Raw genomic sequence first — 24,287 nt, 5'->3', positions numbered from 1 at the left:
GTGAATTTATAGGTTGGGAAGGGGACAGCTACCCATTCCAATATACAATCAAAAAGCAGAGCAATATACTAATCAAAAGTAGAGGGGGAAAGGAGGTCAGATGGCCTAGATTCCACTGAGTTGATGAGTACAGCAGTGCTGAATATTTATAGCTGACACCTCCAATTTGCATTTTCCCTGTGCTCTCTCTGTGTGTATTGTATCATTCAGTCCAATAAATCAAGAAAGGAAAAATACAGTCAGAAGCAGGTCTGAGTTATGGACTCATTCAATTAAGCATTCTGGAGGGCATGATTGCTTTAGGTCTTGGACTGAGCTGCATCTCGGTTAAAAAAAATTAAAAACATGAAGGACTGAACCCTGGTAATTGCTTATTAAAGTTTCAAATCCCTAATGACAATAACAAGTTGAAATTGATTGCTCAATATGTTTAAAATAGATGTTGCTGAATATAAAGAAACCGCACTAGTGTGGCTTACAGCTAAACCTTGTTGAATGGATAAGCCGTACAGTACTTTATTATCTCTGGAGAGCTGAGGAGATTCTCCAAGTTTCATAGCAGCCAGTCTTATTAAAGTATTCAAGCCGGGAATGCAAGTGGTTTCTAGTCTGCAGTTGTCGCTGAGTCTTGTGCTTAGGCAAAGTAAAGGAAAACCAAAATCTGTTGGAATCTGGATCTACCCATCTAGGAGGAATAGATTCAAGGGGTAGACCAACAAGCTATTAAGGGCAAAGAAAGTGATGTTGTTATTACTACCGTTCTTCTTCCTCAAGGAGCCCAGGGCAGCAAACAACAAAACAATAAAAAGAATACAGCATTTAAAAAAATGTTTGGAAACCAACCAAATATCCTCACACCTAATATTTCAAAGCTGCCGGAAAAAATATCTTTCAATTGCCAAATGCCTGGGTGGACAGGAATGTTTTAACATTATTATTATTATTATTATTATTATTATTATTATTATTATTATTATTCCACTTTCTATTTTAAAGAAAGAATCTCGAAGTGGTCTACAATACATAAACCCACCGAACAAAGCAATCAAAAATAAAACAAACTCAAGCTTCAAGGAAAATATTTCAGATCCTTCTCTAAGTGACATTTTTCTTCCCTCCTATTTATTTACCTGCATACATAATTTATATAGCTGCCCCATAGCAGAAGTGCTCTAGGAAGCCAGTGTAGTGTAGACATTAGATTAGGACCTGGAAGATCAAATCCCCACTCAGTCATGAAGCCCATTACCTCACAGGGTCTTCATAGGGATTAACTGAGGATCGGGGTGAACCAAGTGGTCCTTGGAAAAAATGGTGGAAGATAAATGCAACTAATAAGCTCTTCTGCTTACTTGCTTAAGAAAGCAGGAGGGGCCAGCCAAACATCAGTAAAGAGGGGACATTCGTACACCACTGGGCAGTCCATGAGCGGGGATCCAAAGTGACAGCTGGACAGCATCACCCACAGATGTTGGTCATAGGTCTCAACATGATTGATGTGGGGGAAAATGATCATTTAAGTATTGAGGCCCCAAACCCTCTAAGGCTTTGCATGCTAGTACTATCATGGCATTATCAGCTGATATGTTTACTAAAACATTTAGCTGCCTAGGTTATGCTATGCCATTCATAACAAGAGCCCTGCTAGATCAAACCATGTATCCTTCTAGTCCCGCAACATTTTTCTTCCTATGTCTGCCAACAATATGCCTGAAGGAATCGCAGGAGCAGGGCTTGAAAGCAATTGAGTTCTATCTCAGTAGCCTTAGCCCTTTCAGTGTCATCTTCTGACCAGCTGAGCCACTCTGCTTTCAACAGTATTTCTGTTTGCTGGTTAGATCAATATATAGCTGCCTCTCAGGGCTCATTCTGGTGAAAAACATGAGAGAGATAAAATAGTAGTTAAAAACAAAAAACAAAACACGTCTAGAACATCTTTGGAAGTGGGTTCTCTTGACTTCGATAAAGCACTTTCTATGTTTTGCATAGCTGAGACCATCTAGAATGGAATCTGCAAACAGTCCCATATAAAATTTGAATAGACTTCAGGCTTTCATGATCTTCATTGTTGCATTTCCCACCCCCATAAAACCTTGAGATTCGCTATCCACAGTCTGGGTGCAAAAAGAATACATTTAGAAAAAAGTAATTGAGCCCAGCAAATTGTCCTGACCACCAGGTGCTTACAGTCCTTCCCGACAAAAAATTCACTCCTGGTTACTCCAAAGCTTTCTTCATTTCAGCAATCTAATTTAGAGTGGGGCAGCATGACCTTGCTGCTATTGTTAAGGAGTTAGAAGTTGGAAATCTACTGCAAATCACCCTGAGATCTAGCAGTAGAACCAGATCTATTTTCTACACACTGCTGCCCTATGTCATGTAAATCTTAGCATCAGCCCCAATGTTTCAAAAGACTTTGTAGCCTCTGATCAAGCTGTGTAACCAGATCTCTCAACCATTGCACCAATATGTGGAATCTATGGTTGTATGAGGGGCACTGTGCGCAATTCTGTATCCACGCAGACTTGAGTATGTCTGAGTCAATGTAATGTTTTGATGTTCCCGGACTGCACAGTGACCACAATGTTCAGTTCAGTTCTGAATTTGATACTTTGTAAAACAGACTGCCTCAGACTAAAATAGTTTGTGGGTTGTCCAATGTGACACATCTGTTTGAGTCTACTCTGTTTCTGTTGCTCCATCAACATTGGGAAATAATAATAAAAAGCTATAACTTTTCCCCACTTTGGGCAGAAGTGGATGACTATTGCAGCATGGTAGGCCTTGCAGAATGGACAAGACCTGCCAGATTAGATACAAATAGCTCCAGGATTTGTACTTATCAACTTTTTTAAAAAATGTGAGCAGAATTCAATGAAATTTACAGGCAATATTGCCTGCAAGACTTTTGGCCTCAGCTTGTAGAAGCTCAAAACTTCTATTTTACTGCTTAGAAAATATGATAATTAAGCAGTATATAAATACCTTAAATAAGACAGCTAAAATTAAAAATCTCTTTGAGTCACTCTTCCTCAGCTCATTATTGGAGATTTTTTTCTGATATTTTGCACTCCTTCACTGTATGCAAGAATATTTACACCAGTCCACAACTTCCCCCTATACAATAGCAAGAGTGAGCCTGTGAAGTGATCAATGTTCACTGTCTCCTTCGCTTGCTGGGCCAGAGCCTGTCAAATAAATATAATAAAAGATAGGCATAAAATAAGCATAGGCTTGGCCAAGTAAACCAATCAGTTTGAAATCAAGAAACAACATGCACTCTGTTGTGAGTGCAGCAATAATTCCACCCTTTTGAATATGCCAGTGAATGAAATACTTGGCAAGCCATGTGAAGTATAGCTACTTGGCAGCTGCTGTATCAAAGATGGCTCCAGATTAGAATATAGATGCGCAGCATTTGAAAGTTGATGGTTCAAACATGTACTCATGGATCACTTTTGAGACAGCTAAACCTGTAAAGTAAATGGCAAATCATTGTGGGTTTCAGGTGCATGAGATGGTTCTTCTGCATCGGTCATGAGACACAAGTATGGTAGGCAATCGCCATGACTCCAGGACAGATAACTGGGACAGTCAGCTCAGATCACTGAAGAGTGGATTGGGAAAGTAGGGTTCTGAATTGAGCTGCACACTCTCTCTCGTTGTGGTTATTTAAATTTAGGAATAGCCAAAAGGATTGAAGCAACCTGAATTGACAAACATCCTATTCTGGGGCCTCATATATTTGCACAGTAGTGCGCACACACAGAATACCTGCATGTGTGAATGCCCCTCCGTCAGACACATACAAACTTTGGGAAATAGCTCTGTTATTTCACACTCAGTTCCTGAAGTTGGGGAAGCTCTGCTCTTTCAAAGCCAAGTCAGGGGTGACTGGAAGGGTACGATTCTCCCTAACCTTCACATAGACGTTCAGCTCCCCTTCTTCCGCTCACCTGTTGACTTACCATCCACTGCAGCTGGCAACAGCAGGTTTGTTTTGAGGTGCAGGACATGCAAAGTTTTGCTATCCAACACTTCCTTGCCCCTTTCCAATTCCCAGCACCCACCACATTTTTATTGTAAAATACAGTGGTACCTCTGGTTACGTACTTAATTCATTCTGGAGGTCCGTTCTAAACCTGAAACTGTTCTTAACCTGAGGTACCTCTTTAGCTAATGGGGCCTCCCGTCGCCACCACCCGATTTCTGTTTTCATCCTGAAGCAAAGTTCTTAACCCGAGGTACTATTTCTGGGTTAGCAGAGTCTGTAACCTGAAGCATATGTAACCTGAGGTACCACTGTAATTCAAAGTTAAAGATTGTGAATAGAAACGAAGATTTACAGACTATGCATTCATCTTCTGAGGAGCTTCTTTGTGTGCCTCTTCTACATGAGGTCTGGAGGGTGGCAACACAATACAATGCCTTTTCTGCTCCCCATTTGTGGAATGCTCTCCCCAAGGAGGTTCACTTGGTGCCTTCATTATGTATATTTTAGGTGCCAGGTGAAAGCATTCCTCTTCAACCAGGCTTTGGGCTGATTAATATTCTACAGCCTTTTAAATGTATCCGTGGGAATTGGGGTTACTGTTTTGCTGTTTTGTTTGTATTGTATTTTACTTTGTGAACGAAGGGCGGTATATAAAACTAATAAATTAATAAATAAAATTCTGTTCAGCTGTAACATTTTACTTATTCTGACAAAATACTTGCCTAAAGTTACTGAGGCAATACAATATTCCTTCAAAAAAATGTTCCAACAAGGGCTCTAGTGTACAAAAAAAATAATGTTCCACAGACATCATTGGCTAATGAGACAGCAACAATTTCCCAATCATACTGTTCAGTCTAGTGAAATATACCTATTTATTTACCACTCATACTTATATTGCTATTGTTTTCCCCTCTCTCAGTGTTGTTTGTGGCCTAAGTGAGTAACCCACAGGGAGGGTCATTTCCATCAACAAGCTGACTGATGAAAGGTTATAATTTGACTACACACCATGCTCTGCTGAGATTCTGTGTACACCAGCTGGTTCCCCAGCTGTGCCTTTCCTAGAGGAGATGGCATCTGTTATCTACACCCTGGTTACTTCCAGGCTGGATTACTGCAATGCTCTCAACCTTGGGCTGCCTTTAAAAACACTCCAGAAATGTCAAATGTCAGACTGACCTTTGAAGCCCTAAATGGCTTTGGACTTGTTTATCTCTGAAGCCACCTGCTCCTCCCACCTGGCTTTGCCTGGCTTTTGAAATTGGCATTGGAAGACCTTGTTGCTATGCAAGTGGGATGCAGGTGGCGCTCTGGTCTAAACCACTGAGCCTCTTGGGTTTGATGATCAGAAGGGTGGCGGTTCGAATCCCCACAGCAGGGTGAGCTCCTGTTGCTCTGTTGCCGGTCCTGCTAGCCTAGCAGTTTGAAAGCACACCAATGCAAGTAGATAAATAGATACTGCTGTGATGGGAATGTAAACGGCATTTCCGTGCGCTCTGGTTTCTGCCACAGTGTTCTATTGTGCCAGAAGCGGCTTAGTCATGCTGGCCACATGACCCAGAAAGCTCTCTGTGGACAAACGCCGGCTCCCTCAGCCTGAAGCGAGATGAGCACCACAACCCCATAGTCACCTTTGACTGGACTTAACCATCCAGGGGTCCTTTACCTTTACCTATGCAAGTGGAAGATAGATGCAGAGTTGGTGCCAAAACTACAGATTACCTGAGGACGGAGAAGGAATCCTGCAAGGTATGAAAATACAGTTGATCAGGGCAGGAACTTGCTCTGAAAGCCAAGCCCCAAAGTCTGTCCTTGAGCTGTTTCCAAAGATTTTTGTCTTGTTGATGTTTTAGTGTTTTAGATAAATATCAGCTCCATGTACCAAGTCTAGTAGGGTTTCTTTTTTGGGGGATGGGGGAATATTGTGGTCAGTCCAAGACTGAAGCAGGATAAGCATACATGAGTGTGAGTGTGCAGTATTCTGAGAACAGGGTCAGAAGGTCTATATAAGCCAGTGTGCCCTAGGTAGGCGTCTTTGTTCCCATCCTACACTGTCAATGGCTATTTTGGTCAGAGGGAACAGTTAAAACTCTCTCTCCCCCCCACACATCCTACTGAAAAAGTAGAATTAGAATTTGGTTTAAAAAAATTGACTCTCTCCCGCACTTCTGTCAGTAGGAGTAGTCAATGGGCAGGGTTCCACTGATCTGGATCCAACCCATATTTGCTATCTGCCCCCCCCCCCCACAAATGCAGAGGTGCAGAGACGTCCATAGGTCTAGATGTTTTGAAATTTAAATCTCAAAGTACAATTTGATGTTCAAATTCATCATGAATTTCAAATGCAAACTATGTCAGCCAAGATTTGAAACGGATACATTTTGAATACTTGTCCAAGTTCTATGCCACATACAGAATCATGACCCCGCAAGAGCCTACTAGGTTCCAAGAAAGAAAGCAGAAGCTGATGTAGAAGCATCACTCTCATTCTTCTCCACAAATAGACCCTTTTCTTGCTGCTTGGGTTTCAAACAGTATGGTTTTCTATCTATTTTCCCTAGTCTTGACTCTAGCCTGGAACACCCTTTTCCTTTCCAGAGTTCATCCTTTAAAAATTGTTAGCCCTACTTGGTAGCTACATTCCCAGAAGGCTCAGATCTAATTTTTGATGACTCCTGCTTACATACATAAGGAAAATTGCTTCTCCTTCATAAAATAAAACCCCATGATAGCAGACAAGACTCTGTCATGGTTGTCCCAGATTCCTCCACCCCAAATCATTTTTATTAGTTTTCCAGATTTGTCTCAGATATTTTTTATATTCATAGCATTTCTCTCCTTGTTTTTCTTAATTTGATTATTCACTGTTTCCATTTCTTCATAAAAACCAACCCCAGCCTTTCCTTGGAAGTCTGTATTTTTCTGAGAATCTGGGAGATGTTCAGTTACAAGCTAGAATTTGGCTCAGCTCCATGTCGTTCTTGGGCAATAGGAAATCTCAAAACATTTTATCGTGTTCATCCACCCATCCATCAACAAGAAAGCTTCTCACTTCACTAAAAGGGGACAGATGTTCAGTAACATTGAAAAGATCTATATTTCAAAGAGCATAATTTTCTGTTCAGTAGAACACACACACACACACAAACACACACACACACACACACAGAGAGAGAGAGAGAGAGAGAGGGAGGGAGGGAGGGAGGGAGGGAGAGAGAGAGAGAGAGAGAGTGAGAGAGAGAGAGATAATACAAAGTTGCATGAGAAGCTCTTTTCTGACTATATCCTGCAAGATGCAAAATAGGACCTACCTTTCAGTCTACCTTTTCTGTAACCAGGAGATGCAATATGTGTCAGTAAACAACAGATATGAATGACAGAATGGAAAAAGAGGAAATACTAGAAAGTGACATTTGTCTTTGAAGCCAATGTGCTTTTCTCGAAGGTTTTTTTCATGTGGACTCTATGCCAGAATTGACTATCAATGATATTCCTGATGATAGTTCTATACATGCTGGATTCACACTCCATGTTAGATTGTACAGTTACTGGTCAAATTTGAAGAGAAAGGTCACTATCTGTGCCTCTTTGCTAGAAGGGAAGGCTCTTTTTCCTTCCATAGGTTTTGGTTCGTTCTCTGTAAGGCTGATCAAAAAGAAGAAGAAAAAGAAGAAGAAGAAGCGAAAACCTCCAACCTCTAGAAAGTGTGCAAAGCTAATTATACTCTTAGGAGTTTTATCATCTACAATTCAAATCAGGATTTCCCTAAGTAGGATTGAGAATTTTGCATATTGCATGTGCTGCTAACCTTTATCGTGGAAAGTAACGGAGAAGGCTAGACTAATTTCCATATCAAAGGTATTTCCTACTATACATTTTAATCCACCGGTGCATTTTATGCTAAGTTTTGCAAACACTGGTACAGGGCTGAGGCTGCCCGTGGTGACATTTCTTCAAAAACATATTTCGACTTGATGAAAGGGGGTTGGCGGTATTTCACAAAGTTATGTAGAAGAAAGGAAAGGTTTGGTCAACGTTTTTGCATGGCTTGGTTTGCATGCTACATTTATTGCATGCTACAATTAGCGGGGGGACGTGGGTGGCGCTGTGGGTTAAACCACAGAGCCTAGGACTTGCTGATCAGAAGGTCGGCGGTTCGAATCCCCGCGACGGGGTGAGCTCCCCTTGCTCGGTCCCTGCTCCTGCCAACCTAGCAGTTCGAAAGCACGTCAAAGTGCAAGTAGATAAATAGGTACCGTTCTGGTGGGAAGGTAAACGGCGTTTCCATGCGCTGCTCTGGTTCTCCAGAAGTGGCTTAGTCATGCTGGCCACATGACCAGGAAGCTGTATGCCGGCTCCCTCAGCCAATAAAGCGAGATGAGCGCTGCAACCCCAGAGTCGGTCACGACTGGACCTAATGGTCAGGGGTCCTTTTACCTTTATCTTTACAATTAGCTCTCTGACTGATCTCTTCCCTCTTCCCCCTGAAAAAGTTCCACAACATGTTATTGATGCAATAATACCACATTCTACTGGACTAGCCACACCATTCTGCTTTATTGGTTATTCTCTGATGCTACTGGAGCAGCTACAGTACAACAAAAGTGGGGCACAAAAAATGCCCAGAACATTTGTGGTCTGAAAAGTCACGCGATTTTAGCAGGGGACACGCACCTCTCGCAAACAAAGCATCGTAACTGGCTCACGCATTTTGCCATCACGAATGGTCTTGAAAGTGAGGTGGGCAATGGAAAGAAAACCATAACTTGTGTCACATGCTGAAATTCTTGGGCTCGTAAATGCCTCTTTTTCTGGTGCTGGCTAATTTCAGGTTGAAGGGGGATATAAAGGAGGTCCTCAAATTGGGGCCACACGGTTCAGGGAAGCTCATGTGGTAGCAGATGGTCTTTCAGGTACCTCAGCCCCAAGCTGTTAGGAGTAAGGAAGAACTGTGGCACACTGATTGGACATCTGCTTTGAATGAAGAAAATCTTTGGTTCAATCCCAGGCAGTGCTGGGATAGACCCCTGCTTGAAATCTTGGGGAGGTGCTGCCAGTCATTGTAGGTCATGGGTAGGCAAACTAAGGCCCGGGGGCCAGATCCAGCCCAATTGCCTTCTAATTCCGGTCCGTGGATGGTCCGGGAATCAGCATGTTTTTGCCTGAGTGGAATGTGTCCTTTTATTTAAAATGCATCTCTGGGTTATTTGTGGGCCATAGGAATTCATTCCTTTTTTGTCTTTTCCCAAATATAGTCTGGCCCCCCACAAGGTCTGAGGGACAGTGGACCGGCCCCCTGCGAAAAAAGTTTGCTGCCCCCTGATCTAGGTGAACTGATTCAGTATAAGAAAACTTCCTGTCTTCCTCCGTTGTTCCTCTTATACTGCATATGACCCCACAACTTAAGAAGACAAGAATAAAACTGGTTGAGAGTGTGTGTGCAAATAGCTCAATAACAGATGACAGCAAGTGCTTGCTGCAACCTTTCAGGTAAAGTGTACACATGCAGACTTGTTTAAATATTCACTGTTGACCAATTTACATTCAATGTGTATTTAGGGGCTCTTTAAAATATAGGCTGTTGACACAGTGGACAGTAATAGCTGTACAGTTTATCATATGCCTACTGTTCGTTCGGAGACTGCCTAATATGAAAAGGTTGTGTTTTTAAATTTTATTACTGCCTATGGATTATGGAGCAGCAGCTGTTCTGGTTGTGTGCAGCAGCGCTCAAATAAACTGGGCATGAAATAAAAATTTCCCCTTCTCTCCCCTGCTGCTGCTAGAATGCTGCCTTGCCCAAAATGTGCCTCAGGCTGGAATTCTAATCTCACCTACCTGGGAATAAGTCCTGTTAAACTTGGTGTTATGTACTGTGTTGAATAGGATCCAAACTGCAGCAGTCTGATTGGTCCTAGAACAATAGGATCCAAAAGGCAGCAGTCTGATTGGTCCTAGAACAATAGGATTCAGAATGCAGCAGTCTGATTGGTCCTAGAACAATGCAGCAGTATGATTGGTTGGCAGGAACCACCCAATCATGCTCCAGATAGAAGTGAATCCACAACCTGATTGGCTTACAGTAGAATTCCGGAATTAGCCAATCATGTGCAGCCCATTGTGTAAGTAATGTATATAAAGCAGATACTTTGAGGGGACTTTCATTCATTCCTCCTCACCACTATGAGCTGAATAAAGAGCATGAAATCACTTTGCGACTCTGAGTATATTTCACTTGGCGAGGCTTACTTCTGAGTAGTTATGTGTAGGACTGCATTGCACGTGAAGAAATTGCACTTCGGTCCTGATCAACCTCTGTGGTAGCGCCGTTTGAGGTTAACAAAACTGCTCGGCTTTATTGTAACTCAATATATTGTAGCTGTCTTCCTTTCTGTCACATTTTATCTCACATTTTCCTATGACAAATGGTTCCCACACTTATATCTTTAGCTATGGGCTACAGGGAGAGCATAAACAAAAGTTTAGAGAGGCTGCTAGGAAGGACCTTGGTCTGAATTACTTCAGTGCATGAAAACAATCAGGTTAGTTATGGCTGTTCAAAACCTTTGCTAACCCTTTATTTCAAACACACACACACACCCCAATTTATAAACAAGGCAACTAACCAAAGAGCACAAAGTATATTTGTAGATTATACAAAAAAATAAGATAATTTTTTCAAAAAAATATTAGTTTTTATTGAAAGTTTAGACCCTCATGGTCCCTTCCAACTCTACAGTTCTATGATCAGCCATCCCAAACCTGCCACCGTCTAGATGCTTTGGTGTGTGTGTGTGTGTGTGCGCGCGCACGTGCGCACACGCACGCCTATAAACAACAGCCATCGGGGGAGGGGTTGCCTGGGGAGGGGGTATATTACTACTACTACTACAACTAATTTCATTTCTATACTGATTTATGGAATGCCCGCCTGTCACATGTCAAGGAAATAAACCACTATCTGACTTTTAGAGGATACCTGAAGGCAGCCCTGTATAGGGACATTTTTAATGTTGTATGCTTTATTGTGCTTAATGTGTTGAATTTGTTGGAAGCCATCCAGAGTGGCTGGGGCAATCCCGTCAGATGGGCGGCATGTAAATTTATTATTATTAGTAGTAGTAGTATCAAAATAATTTTTATGAATGAGATTACCGGGCAAAAACAAGCTCACAATTCTCATTGAGTTTACATACTGAAGGTACACATGTAAGAGGCTTATTTATCATTATATTTTACGGAATGATTCATGTTCTCGTTGCTTTATACTACTACTGCATCTCAAGGTGTTTTACAACCTTCATTTACATATCAAACCAAACATACCAAAATAAAACATTACTAAAAGAGGTCAGACATAGAATACACATTTAAAACTGCATAATTAGCAAGATAATAAAATAATACTTTAAACATAGACCATGTATGCTGCCAGTGCTGGAAACTTGGGCTCAGTTGCCTGTGTTTGCATTAAAAGAGCTGGCGCCGGGCAGAGAAGCAGAGGGACTCCAAGACACAAGTGAGGCACTAAGTGCACATTTAGCATCACCCTTGACATGTCACTGAGGCACTGCCTCAGGCAGATCTTCACTGCTATATTCCAGTCCATGTAAGGCTCACTGATGACCTCCAAAGAGACTGAGCTCATGCCCACCAATCCTACTGATGCTGCCATGTAGTTAAGGAAGCCCCTGGGCCTCAGGTTCCCCACTCCTGACACATAGGCATGGAGGGTGAAAGAAGGAAAATGGTGCCGACTGTTGAGTCTGCAGCCTAACGTGACTGTTTCAAATCACTTCATGTCAAGGGGCTAGCTGTTATTTTACCATTCAGAGCCATTCTGGTGGCTCTTGAAAGAAAACCCTTCAGGCTAATCATGTTCTGGGAATCCTATATTATGCTTCCCGTGGTGGATCATGTCTTTGCAGGCACAGACCCCGTATAAAAGTATAAAAAATGCAGAGGTAGACAGCAAAGTAAAACAAAAAAGTATGATATATTATTCATAGAGAGCCCAGAGATGCAGGAAGGGGGAGAATCCACTTTTTATCCTTAGGAAATATATGTCGTCTTGGTAGTTTCTGTAACATAAATGGTAGATATGGTTTCTACTTAAAACACATACACAGGCAGGAATGAGACACAGTCCATTGCTTAACAATGAGTCCAGGAATTCACCAAGTGAGATTTGTACTCTTTAGTTTGGCAAATTTGTTGCTGCCTTTCCAATGCTGAGAATAAACTATTCCCATAAAAAGAGCATTTGGGTTTAGGAAAGATTTGTGTTTCCTTAGGCACTCAAAATATTAATATCTGAGTAGCCAATTGAGGAAGGAAGATTAGTTCCTGTTTCTTAAATTCTCTCAGAGAGAGAAAAAGGAGCCCAAGCCCTAAGGATGCTGACCTCAGGGTCTTCAATATGGCACATTGTTAGTTAACAAGCCTAAGGATTAGATGTCTAGTTTTTAGAATTACATTTTTTTTCTGTGAAAAAAATAACACTGTTCTGGGGATTATCTCTCCAGATGATTTCTTAAGTAGCAGCCACTGAGCAGAAATAAAACTGATAGGCTTAAGAAACAAATGAGTCCTAAGAAGACCTCTAATCCTTCCTTAGAATAATATACAGGCCCTTCTCCCGAGCTCCAGAACAAAGCTCAAATGCTTTGGGCTGCTGACTATCTGAAATACCCATTGCACATGCTGAAAATGCATTGAATTCTTCCTCTGGCAGCTTTTGTTATTGTTATTTTGGCTACCACAATGCAGAGCTGGTCCAAAGTCCATTAAAGTCAATAAGTGTCACTGTTTTCAATGAGCTTTGCAAAATACTAAAGACTCCGGCTTGGCTTCCCTTGGAGTTCCTTTAGAGCAGATTGACAGCACATTCAATTTCCTGTAAAAAAACACAAAAACCTAACTTGGAATCTTTCAAAGATACAGAAGTCTCGGCACCTTCTTATGTTGCCACACAGCTCTGAGATCACAGGAGCACCAAGGGAACTGTGCCTCCTACACTTTAGAAGGGTTCATCTGACTTTCCTTTTATCCCACGGCGCTAAAGAAAAATGCCACAGGAAAAGGTGCTCTCCTTCCTTCCCATCCATCTGATAGACAACAGCTAAAGCAAAAAAAAAACCTTCTCCTTCTCCTCAGTTTGGAAAATAGCTTAAAATTGGCCACACCTGTTCTTGTGGAAAATAGGGATGGTAGCCTATCAGTGAGGGCAACGGCACTACCAACTAAATACCAACTGCTGAAATTCACTAGTGAGAAGAGTCGTTTTGCACACAGGTCCTGCATCTGGTTGGCCACTTTGAGAACAGGATGGCAAATTCTCACCGTGATCAACTCCCGCCCAGAAACCTGTGTCCCTGCTGTGGAAGGACGTGTGGATCCAGAATTGGCCTCCACATCCACTTATGGACACACCATTAAGGCCATATTCATGGAAGACAATCTTACCTGGCTACAAGTGATAGCCAAAGAAGAAGAAGCTGGACTAGATTTGGTTTTATCCTGTAAAGCTCTTCTTATGTTGCTCTTATGAGGGATTTGTCCAATGCTTTTTTTCTTAAAAAATGCTTAGAGGCACTCTCATTTTCCTACTCGTATTGAAATACTGCCCCTCAATGAGGCCAAACTTAGATTCACAAAATGTTTATAGGGGTGTGCATATCCCTGCAGAAAAAAAGCACTGGATTTATCCCAAGATCCTAAGTTCCTTTATTTCGCATTGTTTCTATTTTACTGGTATAGTAGAAGATTTGGGTCATCCTGCTCACCCGCCTTTGTGGATTTTTTTTTTTTTTTAAAAAATAAGCTTAGAAACTGGCATATGTGTCACCAGAGAGCAGAATTTGAAAATCCCATGCCTGGTCCAAGTGCCACACTGCCACCATTATTCTAGGGGCATTTTAAGGGAGGAAATTGTGCCGAATGCTCTTCCAATAGAGATTCAATTGGCATCTTCTATATTAACCTTTAAACATTTGCTGAACACATGTCTTTGCTGCCAGGCTTATGCAGACAATTAAGGAAAGCATTTTCTTTAATAGCTGGTGATCTGTAATTTTAAATCTTTTTGTGGTTTGCCTTGTGCATGTATAATTGTTGTAAACAGCTTTGGTATTTTTTAAATGAAATTGTAATCTAGAAGTATTTTTATAAACAAGCGAACAAAGGCAGCGGAATGTCCTGCTTTTGAGCCAGCTGTGGCACATATGGAAGTTTTCAAACTTTTAAACCATTGTATTAAATATCTATCATCTATCTATATCTATCATCTATCTATCTATCTATCTATCTATCTATCTATCTATCTATCTATCTATCATCTATCTATCATTTATCTATCTATCTATCTATCTATCTATCTATCTATCTATCTATCTATCTATCTATCATCTATCTATCTTCCATCATCTATATCTAACTATCTATCTATCTCTATCTATCTATCTATCTATCTATCTATCTATCTATCTATCATCTATCTATCTATCTATCTATCTATCTATCTATCTATCTATCTATCATCTATCTATCATCTATCATCTATCTATCTATCTATCTATCTATCTATCTATCTATCTATCTATCATCTATCTATCTATCTATCATCTATATCTATCTATCTATCATCTATCTATCTATCTATCATCTATCTATCTATCTATCTATCATCTATCTATCTATCTATCTATCATCTATCTATCTATCTATCTATCATCTATCTATCTATATCTATCTATCTATCATCTATCTATCTCTACCAAAAAGTTGCCAAAAGAGTGAGAAAGAGCAACAGGACCATACTCCCTCTGTTCTTCTCAATACAAAGTCATCCATCAGGACGACTAAGGTTGATTCAGTTCTTGAAAGTAGGTCTGAAGATCACTGTCTCTTCCAAAAAAATCTGTGCCTTCCAATAATATTATGGAAAATTCCCAATACTTAACCATTTCTTTTTACAAAATGATCCCTCTTCTAAAACTGCTTAGATTTTGGCAGATTATTAACTTCTAGTGGGCATCGAGAACACACAGCAAGACAGATAAAGGCTTTGTCTGCACTGGTAGTTTACCATGCATTAATGTGCATTTAACGGTTATTTAACATCCTTCTCACCTGCTGCAGCAGGGAATCAGTATGGCTGCTTAGTTACTGTGCTACTCAAACTGTGGGTGGACAAAATCTCATTTCAGCAATTCACAGAGCAATAACATTAATGCAGGAGGTAGCACATATCTGTGGCTGTGCAATTGTAAAACTTCCACTGAAGATTAAGAGAAAAAGTCAACCTAGACAGATAACAGGCAGGCAGATTCACTCTCTGCATCAGGATTGCCCAGTTACTGTAGCAGGATCGAATGCATGCAGACATTATAAAGATGAAAATGTGTCTGAGATGCTGGGCTGATGGGCAAAACAGATAATAAAAAGCACATTCACTGTAAACAATGAAAATGAAAAGAGGACAGAATGTAACACAGAATTTGTGACTATCATAGTGTTAAATATTTCACATCTGAGATGCAGGAGGAGGACTGGGTGCATTGGTGCACATATGGTGAAGAAGAAGAAGAAGAAGAAGAAGAAGAAGAAGAAGAAGAGTAGTAGTAGTAGTAGTAGTAGTAGTCGTAGTAGTAGTTTGGACTTGATATCCAGCCTTTCACTCTCCTTAAGGAGTCTCAAAGCGGTTAACAATCTCCTTCCCTTCCTTCCCCACAACAAACACTCTGTGAGGTGAATGAGGCTGAGAGACTTCAGAGAAGTGTAACTAGCTCAAGGTCACCCAGCAGCTGCATGTGGAGGAGCAGGGAAGCGAACCCGGTTCACCAGATTACGAGTCCACTACTCTTAACCACTACACCACGCTGGCTGAGAACAGAAAAATTAGCATGGACTTAATCTGCATTCCACTAAGAGGTGAAAATTACCATAGATTGACTGGAGTTTGGAACACAATAAACTAAGCATTCAGGATCTGTTTGTTGCAATCTGAACTGTGCTGCTGACACCAGGAGGTAGCATTTCTTTCAGTATTCCATCAAGGATGCTTTTACAGTTTCCCTTTGATTCAGGTCCCAACTGAGCTGAAAGCAGCACAGGAAGGTGAGGGCAGGGGGAGAGAGAGAGAGATAGAGAGAGAGGGGGGGAATGTATCATAGAGACACAACATTCATAGGATAGGTTCACAAAGCCTAGGTGTGCAGGTAGGCTTGTTGCAAAACAGAGAGAGTGGTGCGGGGAAAGAGGCTGTTCTTCTCACTTTTTGGCTCTGTCTCACCTGTTTTTGACTCTGACCCAGCTACTACCACTTTGTGCCTCTGTTCCCCTCTAGTACGTGAACCCCCAAAGTGGTTTACCCCCAAAGAAATGCAACAGTCAGTAGAAAAAAAGGTTCTTCACCCCTGGCATTGATCTGAACTGACAGGTAGGCTGGTATGGCAAGAAACACTTTGTATTTAGCTTCCGATTTGAATGTGATTTTGTAAATCAACATAAGCACCTTGAATTTAATTCAGTATCATATTAAAAGTTAGCAGGTCAACATCAAACTGAGCAGCCACAAAGGGCCCATGATCCCAGTCTTCCCCACTATGGTATTGCTATTTAAATTATAGCAATCATTTCTAAATTTGCATCTCTTAACAGAAATAAACCATATACCAATTTCATACATCGTATTTTTTGCTTTCTCTTTTTTTGGTCATGCATTTGCTCTTTTGGGGGGGATGTTCAAATGGCCATCCTAACCAGGAGTTTTAAAAATAGCCTAATGATTAGTTCTAGTTCCATGTGCCTAGTCTGGATTTGAACCCAACATCTTGTAGGCAAAGTGTTTCTGAAAACAAAGGCAGTTTTAAAAGCTGGTGGTCACAACCTGCCCTTGTTTGAATCCTAAACCAAGCTGGCTGTGACTGGAACTGGAAGGATGGGAGAAAAAGCCACCATAACCATATCAGATTTCTTTTCTCCTGCTGAAGGTTATCCTATTGGCTAATTGGATTTTCAAATTAGACAATCATACCGATAGCTTAATTTAATTCAGTGGCTCTCAAACAAGATTGGATTTACTTTCCTGAAGTGATAAACTGAAGCTATTTGATGTACATGTTTTTCTACAGGGTCAAACTAGATGTTATACAAAGTTGTGTTGAACATTCTCCTAACTTTTTTATGTTAAAATGAAATCAGGGATTGTGAGAGGAAAACTGGGAAGAGAAGAAGGTGACACGTAACTCTTTTCACAGCTCCATTGTCTTTACTCCACAAAGGAAGAAAGAGATTGAGGCGTGATTTTGACCAGAAAACAGCAGGTATACGTGTGTGTAGAAATCATAGTTGCCACATAATATCAACACACACTCTTTAAATCTTCCATCAGATGTCTTTAATCCCCGCCTCCCCTTTTGCCTTTTTGTCAAGCTATACAGTCGTACTTGGTTTTCAAACAGCTTAGTTCTTGAACGTTTTGGCTCCCGAATTCCTCAAACCCAGAAGTGCCTGTTCTGGTTTGCGAACTGTTTTTGGAAGCCAAACGTCCGACAGGGCTTCTGATTGGCTACAGGAGCTTCCTGCAGCCAATCAGAAGCTGCAATTTGGTTTCTGAACATTTTGGAAGTCAAATAGACTTCTGGAATGGATTCCGTTTGACTTCCAAGGCACGACTGTGCTGCTATCCATCAGGCACTGCATTAGACTAAAAGTAATGTTGTTGGCTTTTAGGGAAATGGAAGGTATGTAATTAAGGTAAAACTGGAAATGTCCAGTTCATACAGTGTGGCTGCAGCCATAGCAGTGGCGTAGTGTGGGGATAACCATCTTACCTGTAAGCTAATTACCTTAAGTGGTTTGCAAATCACACTATGGGTCACTGCATGTTTTCACTGAATGTATCCAAGCCTTTAATAAACAGTTCATAATGCTGAAGATAATGCCTGGCGTGCTCTGGTCCATGGGGTCACGAAGAGTCGGACATGACTAAACAACAACAGCAATGCCGAAGAATAATGGTTGCTTCCATCCTTGGTGGTTAATGCCATTAACAGCTCGTAGGTCCCTGAACATTTTAGAAGGACTTCTTATTTTTGCTTGAAGTTGTATCCATAGTCCTCCCGCCCTTCCACACACCTTCAAATAAATGGATGGCTGTCCTGCCAGTGATTGTTAAATCTATGAAGAACTACAGTACCTTCCTTGCAAGAGACAGATAATTGAGGAAGTTGATCGTGTGATATTTATTTCTTGTTATGATGAGCAAATAAGATAAGACTGTTCTTAAGAAACATCTGTGTCCTTGCTGCGTATCTTTGTTCCATACACGTTACTTGGCAAGGATAACTTGAAAGCAAACAAGCTGTCACTCAGCATCCTGGCACAGATCCTGCTGCAAGTTGCTTCATCTTTACACAGATTAAATTGACACGAACATGTCTTTTTTAAATTTTCTAGGCAAATCATGCCACTGCTCGGTTCAGTCCAACAACTAAAGAGAAGAAAAATACATTTATTTTTTTTAAAAAAAAATGCCTCACAGAAAAGCACCGGGAACTGAAAAACCCCATCTCTTCTGCCATGTGATCAAATTAATTGGGAATCCATTCAAGTGTAACTGATAATGAGTGTCAATGTGTGAGTCACCTAGAATCTCACAAGTATGAAAAAAGCAGGTGACAAAGTTATTCTATTGACCTTCCTTCCTTCCTTCCTTCCTTCCTTCCTTCCTTCCTTCCTTCTTTTTTTGATGAAGAAGAGCATTTACCAACATCTGTTTGGAGAACTTTTTTAAAATAAATAAATAAATCTAGAGCATCTTTTTCTAGACTAGTGCCCTCTAGATGTTTTGGACTGTGTAATGAGAGTTGTACGGCTGATGGGAGTTGTAGTCTAAAACATCTGGAGAGCACCAGGTTGGTGGAGGTAGATCAAGAGAATATTCTATTAGTTCTTTTAAAGGGTTTTCTTTCTTTATTACACCAGTGGGAGCTTTCCTTCTGATGCAAGTAACAGATGTGTGTGTTGTGGTGGAGGGACGAATTGAAATTGTGGCAGCAGTGAAAACCAATTAAGTTAGCACTCCTTGTACATAGGGCTCTGATGAAAATAAATGAAGATTCAAAACCCTGTCTCTCTCCACAGTATCTACTGAAACTGTTGGACTGGGTCATAGTTTGGGAGTCTGTGTGTTGTAGTGTTTAGAGTGACAGGCTAGAACTGGGAAAACCTAGGGCCCAATCCGTATTCAGTTACACAGCTCACTGGATGACATTGGGCAAATCATTATTTCTTAGCCTAGCCAACTTCACAGGGTTTCTATGTGAATCAAACAGGTGAGGTGATAACCATATGTGCTGCCTAGAGCTCTTTTAGTTTGTATAAAGATTATGATATATCCAAAGGGGGGATTGCCAACACTTCCTGATGAACGTTGGTTCTGGCTTTGATCCCTGAAACAACTTGATTATGACAGGATAGCCAATTACTCAGACCTATAATGTAAAAACACAGATCTATATGTTGTGATGATATTGAATATCAAAGCCTCTTCTGTGTTGGTTTCCAATGGTGTTGTATAAAGGACACGTATGGCAGTGAACAGATGAAAGGGTGAGCGAAGTATTCCATTTAAGCACAGAGAGGTATAATAAACAAGAGCCCCAAATCCATAAATGTAATCCTACTACACTACATAAAACAGATGTCACTGATATTTTTAAAAGGATAATAAGATAATCTGAAGAGGTCACCGCATGGAAATATAGGCAGTAAACATTTTAGCTTCTATAAGATTATTACAAGGATAATTTCCTTTGTCCTGGTGACTTATTGTTTAATAACAGCTTTATAACCTTAGTGATACAATGACTGCAAATCTATACATGCTGCTCCTTTCTGAAATAGATATAGCCGAAGACTCTATAGAAAAAATTGGTTGAAAATATTTTCTTCTGTTTCAGAGCAGCACGTGCTTTTGGGATGATGTGTTGTTGAGGACATTGGTGTGTAAGCTTATAAATTTCTGCGTTATTTTTCTTTCTTTCTTTTTTGCCCTGAGTTTCCAGTGCCACCATGGTGGGCCAATTCTTGACTGTATAGTGACAGTTTCAAAGAATGGGTTGTATCCAATGGTGTTTTAGCTGAGTTCTGTTAGCCCGGTTGGACTTCCTCTTACTCTCTTCCCATCATGCACCTCACCAATCTGTTTGAGAGAATGTTCCAACCCTCTGAACCAGATTTTAAGGACGTATCGGGTGTGGGGTGCAGGGTGGAAAAGAAGAAGGAAAAGCTCCATTGCAAGAACAACAGCATTGGATACAACCATATGTTGGTTCTTCATTTATGCCTGATCACATATTTTATTGGTAGATTAGTCCCTTTATCTGAAGCCCTGAATAGACATGTGAGAAGGAGTAAAACAAAGTGTGCCTCGAACTCAGTTGTAAATTCCTGCGTTGGGCTGTTGTAAATTCCAGCGTTGACCTGGCTGCAGGGGAGCCAGGTCAACAAGATAAGGAAGTAGAAAGAGTCTCTAAATAAGGTTAGGTTTAGAGAGTGTAGAATGGATGATGTATTAGTACCATGTCTTTGATGATTAGATAGATTGTAAGCCAAGCTTCGAATGAAGGGCGGCAGCAATAGGGATAAATACACTTGCCCGTCCATTGTTCGGGGCTCTTCGTACCACCCTGGGACGGGGAGCCCGCCTTTGCAAACGCGTTATAATAAAAGGGAAGTAATAGACCTTATCTCGGTGTCTCCTTGTCTCATTGTAAGTCCACGTAAGTAACTTCTCACAATTTTTGGCGCCCAACGACGTGGGGCTCTCGACGACCTGCTCGGCGGGGGCTGGGGAACGGATCAGCCGGCACTCCGATTTTCGGAGAGATCTGTTGCTCAGGGCCCGCGGTGACAGGTTCCGGGAGCTGGAAGGACGGAGAACCGACTTAAGATATTCTGAAAGACTGGTGGTCTGGGACCGCCGCAGTCGGGGACTGCCTCGCCCTGCAGGGACGCCTGCCAGTTTACCAGCCACCGAGAAGGAGGCACTAGACTGAAGGGGGTGAGTATCTTGGTAATATATCCCTGGGAAGGGGAATATTGGGTGTTGTTGGTGTGTGGTCTCTGTATGAAAGAGAGGTTCCAAACGGACGCGTGAGTGTGGACCGGGGGGCCTGGGACCCCGGCGGGAGGATTAGCTTGCGGTTCCGTTCTCCCGCGAGGGAAACGGCCAGGCGATTCCGCGTGATTGTGTGAGTGAACGAAAAAGAGACATAATAGAGTATGGGAAAGAGTCAGAGTACATGTAAAAGGGGCCCCAGTAATGGGACCAAAGACCCCATAGATCCAAATAGTCCTTTGGGACAGGTTTTGTTGGCTTGGGATGATAAGGCAATTAGACCCAGATAGAGTAAAAGGGATCATGGAACTACGACCACCTAAAGATAAAACTGATGTAAGAAGAATGTTAGGATTATTGGGATATTGCAGATTGTGGATAGATCAGTATTCAAAGTTGACTCAGTTTTTGAATAGGAAACTGACAGGAAAACAAGAGGAGGTGCAATGGGACGAGGAAGATAAGGCCAGGTGGGAAGAAATTAAGAAAACTTTAATAACTAGTCCGGCTCTGGCCCTGCCAAATCTACAGCAGCCGTTCCACTTGTATGTGACAGCGGCTGCTCAGACGGCAGTAGGAGTCCTGGCTCAGAAAAGAGGGGGGCGATATCAGCCAGTAGCTTATCTAAGCGCAACCTTAGAACCAGTGGTTAGAGGATGGCCGGCGTGCATTCAAGCGGTGGCTGCAGCGGCCGAATTAGTATTGGAAAGCAGGAAATTGACCTTTGGGGGAGCACTGATAGTGCACAGCCCTCATCAGATAGGCGCAGTACTGACAGGTGCTGCACCCACCTGGATGACGGACAGGCGCCTAGTGCAATATGAAGGGATACTCAGAACTGGAAATGATATAACCATAGGGACAGATAGAAATTTGAATCCAGCGGAATTCCTAAGAGGGGAGCGGCAGGAATGGGAACTCGAGGAGCATGATTGCCTTAAGGATATAGAATTAATGGCCAAAGTTAGGGAAGATCTAAGCGAGGTACCTCTAACGGAAGGGGAAAGATGGTTCGTAGATGGATCTAGTCATGTGAGGGAAGGAAAAAGAAGGTCGGGATACGCAGTGGTCAAGGAAGACGGGGAGACGATAGAGAGTGGGGCCCTCCCTAGCACGTGGTCAGCCCAGAAATGTGAAGTAATGGCGCTAACCCGAGCCCTGGAATTGGCAACCGGGTTAGATGTGACAATCTGGACTGACTCAAGATATGCATGGGGAGCGGTGCATACTTTCGGTCGGACCTGGAGAGAAAGGGGCTTCATAAAGGCGGAGGGGGAACCAAGGAAGGAAATATTTAAACAATGTGTCCTGCAAGTACCTGTGATTGACCCGCAGGATGTAAAAGATTTAGTGTTCACTCAAAAGGAGAAAGAATAGATGGAAAAGGAGGGATGGGAAAGAAAAGGAGAAAGTTGGGAGACTCCGGAAAAGCAAATGGTCCTTCCAAAATCAACTATGTTAAATATATTGGAGAAAATACATGAAGGAAGTCATTTAGGCACGGAGGGAATGGTGAATTTGGTGAAGTCAGTGTATTGGAGTAGAGACATGTGGCCGATGGCGCACGCCATCGCATGGAAGTGTCTGATATGTCAAAAGGTTAACAAAGCCCGGGCAAGGAAAACTGAAAGGGGTGGGCGGCCTCTAGCGGTATGGCCCTTCCAGAGAGTACAGGTAGATTTTACCGAACTGCCAAAAAGAGGGGGGCAGAAGTCGGTATGGAATAATAGAAGTCATAGACTCTGATAGGGGAACTCATTTCACCCAAAAAGCAATGCAGGAGGTACTGTGGGGATTATGTGGAGTTTCCACACGTCCTGGCACCCTGAGAGCAGCGGAAAGGTGGAACGGGCGAATGGGGAAATAAAAAAAAAAACATTTGACTAAGTTATATCTTGAAAATGGGCTGCCTTGGACGAAAAATCTCCCTTTGGCACTATTAAGGATGAGGGTAGCTCCCCGGAAAGACACCGGTCTGTCCCCTTTTGAGATGATGATGGGTCACCCATATCTGGCAGTGTTAGGAAACCCTCAAATCGAGTTCAGGGATCAGTTTATCAGGAAATATTTGCAGTCACTGTCCCAGTCTCTGTTATCTTTCCACAGACAAGGCATACTAGCACAGCGGCCCCCGCTCCTGGAGCAACAGCACACCTTCCAGCCCGGAGACCTGGTCCTGATAAAGGCTTGGCGGACGGAGAAACTCAGCCCGAGTTGGGAAGGCCCATACCAGGTCCTGCTCACAACCGAATCAGCAGTACGGACCAGAGAGCATGGATGGACCCATTACCACCGGGTGAAAAGAGCTCCACCTGAAAATTGGACAGCAGTGACTAGTCCAAATAATCCGCTGAAAGTTACGCTTACCAAATCAGGAACCGGGATCCAGAAGGGCGCACCTAGACTGTGATGTGTTTGTTTTGTACCTGTGTGTGTTTTTTTTTCGAGTGCTGTTGCTGTCAACATTGCGAAGGGTGTGTGCAGTGTGTGCATTGTACTGAAAGGTGCAGCATCATCTTTATAGAGGACGTTATACTCCAATATTGTGAAGTGAAATTAGGAGGGGAAGTAACGTGCCAATTAGCAGAAACCCCAACGGTGAGGCAAGCTTTAATCTATTTGAACCCCACACATGAAAGGTAACTGGCAAGTATTAGGAATAGTATTAATAGGATGGGCCACTTCATGGGCAACCCAATCGGAACCCCAGTGCACCGAATGCATCCAGACAACCCGAACAGGCAATAAAATCACACAGACCCTAATGTATTATAATATAGCGCCAGAATGTGTTCAACAGTTAGATCCTTGTGTTCACAACCAAACTCAATATTATAGATGTAGGGTAAAAGGAAACAAGACGGAATGCTATGAACCCCTGGCGGTGGGACCCATAACTTCCAGTATATATGTTTACGGATATAAGGGCGGAACCGCTAATCAAGCTGGTGAGGGGAGAAGTATGTTTTCCTTGGCCCAAAACCGACAGGGTTATATAGTACATAATACAACAAGGGGAGAGGGCAGGATTATGGTCTGTTTTGATGCTTGTATCGCAATAGATAAAGGACAGGGCCCAAATGGAGGGGCAGGGGTCTGGTGTGGAAATCGTGGATGGGAACAATCATATTTACAGGAAAGAAAGTACCTTTTCCAGAGAATAAA

The sequence above is a fragment of the Podarcis melisellensis genome (assembly GCF_964234715.1).
Source record: "Podarcis melisellensis genome assembly, chromosome: 11".
NCBI lineage: Eukaryota > Metazoa > Chordata > Lepidosauria > Squamata > Lacertidae > Podarcis > Podarcis melisellensis.
This window is presented reverse-complemented; position numbering follows the sequence as displayed.